The sequence below is a fragment of the Portunus trituberculatus genome, chromosome 24 (genome assembly GCF_017591435.1).
Source record: "Portunus trituberculatus isolate SZX2019 chromosome 24, ASM1759143v1, whole genome shotgun sequence".
NCBI lineage: Eukaryota > Metazoa > Arthropoda > Malacostraca > Decapoda > Portunidae > Portunus > Portunus trituberculatus.
In genome coordinates, this window is record NC_059278.1 from 19,669,418 (window position 1) to 19,674,928 (window position 5,511).

The window sequence follows — 5,511 nt, forward strand, 5'->3', positions numbered from 1 at the left end:
AACGTTTGTGTGTGTGTGTATATATATATATATATATATATATATATATATATATATATATATATATATATATATATATATATATATATATATTCCGCGTGGAATCGGTAGAACGCGACTGGTGAATACCGAATAACAGACTACCAGTCTCGGAATCGCCGGCGCGCTGCTTGATGAATCCCAGGCGCTTGCAAGACTGGTATTCATCAGCCCGCGGAACCGGTTCCGGAATCGTTTTCTCGGGGAAATCAGTAGAGCACGGCTAGTGAATACCAGAGTCTGAATCCCCAGCGCATTGCTTGATGGTTACCAGGGAAGGATGTAGGCTAGTGTCCCAGGATTCATCTACATTACTGGCTGGGATGATTTTAGAATTCAAAGTACTGACTCCCGGTCCTAAGAGCCATAATCTGTAATGGATACTGAATGACAGTGAGTGTAAATGGATGCACGGTTCAGCTAATGATATACACAAACAGAATTCCTTTAATAATAAACATGCTTGAGCTGTCCTATTTTGCTTCGATGCCATAGTCTTAGTAGATTTGAATGTGATAAATGATTTTTCTAATACCGCAAGTTTAGGTATTTAGATATGTACACCTTCAGCACAATGTTCTAGAAAAATCATTGGTGCCTGGAAAAGAATCACGTTATGATTCGATAGAACAAGATATTGTATAATCAGCAAATAATGAATTATGCGTGTGTAGGCAAATTGTTTTTTTTTTTTTTTTTTTTTTTTTTATGAGAATGACGGTCGTGGATCCCACTCAGTTCGTCAGGCTTAGCTCTTATGACGTCTTTTTTTCATCCTAGCATGGGTATTAGGTCATTTTTCATTGATTGATTTGTTTTTTTAAGATTTAAACTTTCTTGGATTTTTATAAAATTATTATTTTTTTATTTATTTATTTATTTTCTTATGTTTATTTTTAAATATTAACATTATGTACAAACTCAGGCTCTCATACACGCTTCATTCACACAGGGATCCTACTCCTATTTCAAAACTATTGTCCTTTGTCAGGGCATAGGGGAGGGAGGGATAACTCGCAAGCACTCAGGGTGGCTACGTAGCATCATTACGTATTGCACATATACAAGAAGAGGGAAAACATTCACATCACATCACGCAAGACTGAAATCATACACACTTTCATAGTTTTATTTACATACATAATATTGTTGAAATATTTACAGTGCAAAATAAATATGTACACATAAATCACAACTCTGACTAAATTGGTCTCAGTCAGGTAAATCATCAGTCTATCGATAGAAATAGAGAATGAGAGAAATGAAATAGTCTGCCTTTTAAGCACCTTGTTTCTTGTCCCACGGGAGCTGCCAACACTCGCTGTACAACTAGATACAATTTGATATATACCGCTTTGACAAATAACCAAGGCTGGACACCATAACGAAGAGAAAGATGTTAAGATAACCAATAAATCATTATGTGATATTTTTACAGATTTAGTAATAAATAGTTATCATAGACATCCATGCTATTATAGACACGTAGTGCTTGCCAGACATACCTTCTGCTACTGATTAAAACGGCGGTAGTGTTTTTGTGGTGGCGGTGGTGGTAACAGTGGTGGCGGCGGTGGGGTATACTAACCCATACACACCCACACACAGCCATAAACACTAAAAAAAACACTCCTATATACCGAAAATAATCGTAAACACACTCAAAACACCCCTACATACATCCAGCACATGTCTACACACACACACACACACACACACACACACACACAAGTGAAGTGGTGTTGCTATATTAACGACAGTTTTCAAGCAGCATCAAGCACCAATTAAGCACCAGCATCAAGCGGCAAGGTGCAGTGCAAGCCTTCGCCACAACCCTCCACACTGCCTTATCTTCATTGATTTAAGGTATTTTTAAGGCCATTTACTTATTTCTATGTTTCCTTTACATATGAGAGTGAAAACAGTATGCAAATATTAAAAGGTGATGGTATAACAATCATTATAGAAGGAAGGCGTCAGTACTAACAGCTCATATTTACTTCCTTCACTTACCGTAACCCAAACATGTGTCAGAATACAGCCGCCAATCTATCATTTCATATCCTATAGTCAAAAGTTACGTATATGACTTAATTTTGGCTTGATGAGATGATAAAGACAACATATGGAGATTCGCCACCGCTGTTCCCGGTTTTGCCTCCGGGCCTCCTCCCCCCAGCGGTCCCCCAGTAATCACCCTCCTCACGGCAGCTTGCGGGGTCAAATACTTTTATTCAAATATTTCCTGACGGTAATATTATGCTTCCGTGGCATGTTTTTATGATTTATGTTTCGTTGTGTTTTAAGTGTTTTTCGCGCCTGTATTGGGTAAATATGTAGTGTTTAGTGGTGTTTTATGGCGTATGTTAAAGGCTTTTCAACGGTCAAAAATTTAAATTTTCCATTTTGAGCTTTTTTATTTGAAGCTATAAGTGAGCCTTTATGGTATCAAAGAATCGTCTATGCTCTTTTAAGTGTGAAATCAATCTATTGAGAGAAATATGTGGACTTTGAAATGGTGTTTGGTGCTGTTGAACAAAAGTCTTATTTTTCTTTATTTTATTTGCTCACGTTTCTGCTTCTCGGTCTAACTCGCTGTAGAATGCCTTAAAAGATAGCTCAGACTCCGTGAAATGTGGTAAAATACTCGCCAAGTGAAAATGGCTTGACTTTCCAGGACGTTTTAGGAAAATTATTGTTGAAAATGTTTTATACTTTTATCATAATTAATTTAGACATTTTTTTTTTTAACTAGTTGAGCTGGAGATATTTTTATATTTTTAAAATTAGTTTAAATATTTATCACGTCATAAAATGTCATGCATTCGGCTGTGGCTTCGTTTTTTCTAAAAGTCATTTTTTAAATAAAATTACTTACGTAATTTAGCCGAGTCACCCCCGTTCCCGTCCTCTCTGATGACCACAGCCCAGGTGGTGAATCATCATAGACCCAGGCTGGCGCCTCTTTTCCAACACCCCAGTTCATCAATATTTTGCCTAATATCTAGTGATTTCTACGTGTTTTCGTGTGTTTCTAGGTTCTGGTGTGTAGATATTGGTAGCAGAAGGAGGAAGAAAGGAGAAATAAAGGAGGATAAGGAGGAAGGAAGAAGAAAGGGAGGAGGAAGAGGAGAAGCAGCCAAGCCACAATACTTAAGTCATCCCCATATCCTCAATATTTTGTCTAACATCTAGTGTTTTGATGTGTTTCTAGGCTCAGGCGCGTAGATGAAACCAATAGAAGGAAGAATAAGGAGAAACAATGGAGGTGGATGAAGAAGAAATGAGAAATAGAAGCGGAATAGGAGAAGGAGCCAAGGTTTAATAATTAGTTAAGTATCCCTTTTAATCTTAACGTTTTTTATAATGCATACTATTGGTTTTAGGATATATTTGGGGTGTTTCAAGTGTGTTCAATAGTGTTGTAGGCTGTTATGAGTATATTTTTGGTCCATCTTATGTGTAATCAGTGTGTTTTAGGCCTATTAGGTAAATTTTACGTATCTTAAGTATGTGGATTGAGATGTGTTTCAATATTTGCATGTTTTGAGAGTGTTTTGGGAGAATTTTGAGGGGTTGTGTGGTGTTTTGAGTGTACTTTTGGGATTAATTTTGAGTTTTTTAATCTGTGTGGGTGTGTGTTAAGGGTCTTTTGGATGTGTGTGGGGGTGACTTGGATATATACAGGGTATTTCTAGTGAATTTTAGGTGTGTTTTCGAAGCATTTTGGGGGGTTGCATGGCTTTTTTTTTTTTTTTTTATTGTGGTAGGGGTTGATATTGAGTGTTGTAAGTTGTTTGGGTGTTTGGGGATGGTTTTGGTTTATATTGGGTGCTTGTAGTGAGTTTTAGGTGTGTCTTGGTAATTTTGAGGTATTGCATGATGTTTTGAGTGTGTTTTATGTTAGTTTCGAGTGTTTTAAATGGTTTGAGTGTGTGTGGGGGGTGATTTTGGCGTATAGTGGTGTTTCTAGAGAGTGTTGTGTGTGTTTCGGTGTCTTTTGAGTTGTTGCTTGGTTTAAAGAGTGTGTTTTGGGTTAGTTTTGAGTGTTGTAAGTGGTTTGTGTGTGTATTTGGGTGGTTCAGGGTGATTTTGGCGTATACTGGGTGTTTCTAGTGAGCATTAGGTGGATTTGGGGACATTTTGTTTTGAGTGTGTTTTGGGTTAGTTTTGAGTGTGCGCCATATATATATATATATATATATATATATATATATATATATATATATATATGTATATATGTGTGTGTGTGTGTGTGTGTGTGTGTGTGTGTGTGTGTGTGTGTGTGTGTGTGTGTATATATATATATATATATATATATATATATATATATATATATATATATATATATATATATATATATATATATATATATATATATATATATATATATATATATATATATATATATATATATATATATATATATATATATATATATATATATATATATATATATATATATATATATATATATATATATATATATATATATATATATATATATATATATATATATATATATATATATATATATATATATATATATATATATATATATATATATATATATATATATATATATGTGTGTGTGTGTGTGTGTGTGTGTGTGTGTGTGTGTGTGTGTGTGTGTGTGTGTGTGTGTGTGTGTATATATATATATATATATATATATATATATATATATATATATATATATATATATATATATATATATATATATATATATATATACACACACACACACACACACACACACACACCGACCCTGGAAAACAGAAGAGAAAGGGGAGACCTGATAGCAATATACAGAGTGATGATTGGCATGGAAAAAATGGATAGGGAAGATCTGTGTATGTGGAATGAAAGAGTGTCGAGAGGGCATGGGAAAAAACTAAAAATGGCCACTTATAGGAGAGATGTGAAAAAATATAGGTTCCCTCATAGAAGGGTGGAAGCATGGAATAGTTTAGACGTGGAAGTGGTCAACGCAAGGAATATTCATGATTTTAAGAAAAAGCTGGACATTAGTAGATATGGAGACGGGACAGTACGAGCATAGCTCCTTTACCGTATGTTACAATTAGGTAAATACAATTAGGTAAATACACACACCCTATGTTGTGACGTCATAGGATATCTACCAATCAGAGCACAAAGAAATGATGGTGATATGGCAACACTAAATCGGTGCCTACTATTGACCAATGACCAATGAACGAAATTTTTGTATATTATTAGTGCAATTTCTTTGAATAATGGATACAACCCTGCCTGCAGTACACATGATTGTATTATACTATACTTCGTTAATCTGTAGATACTGGCATTTGCAAGAATTTCTAAATAATATTAATGATGACATTATAATCAAGCACTATATAGTATACTATTTGTGATTTGTAACTCATACGTATCTACCATCTGCATTCATGTAGAACCATTAAAGTGGAACCGGTTCCAAGAATTGGA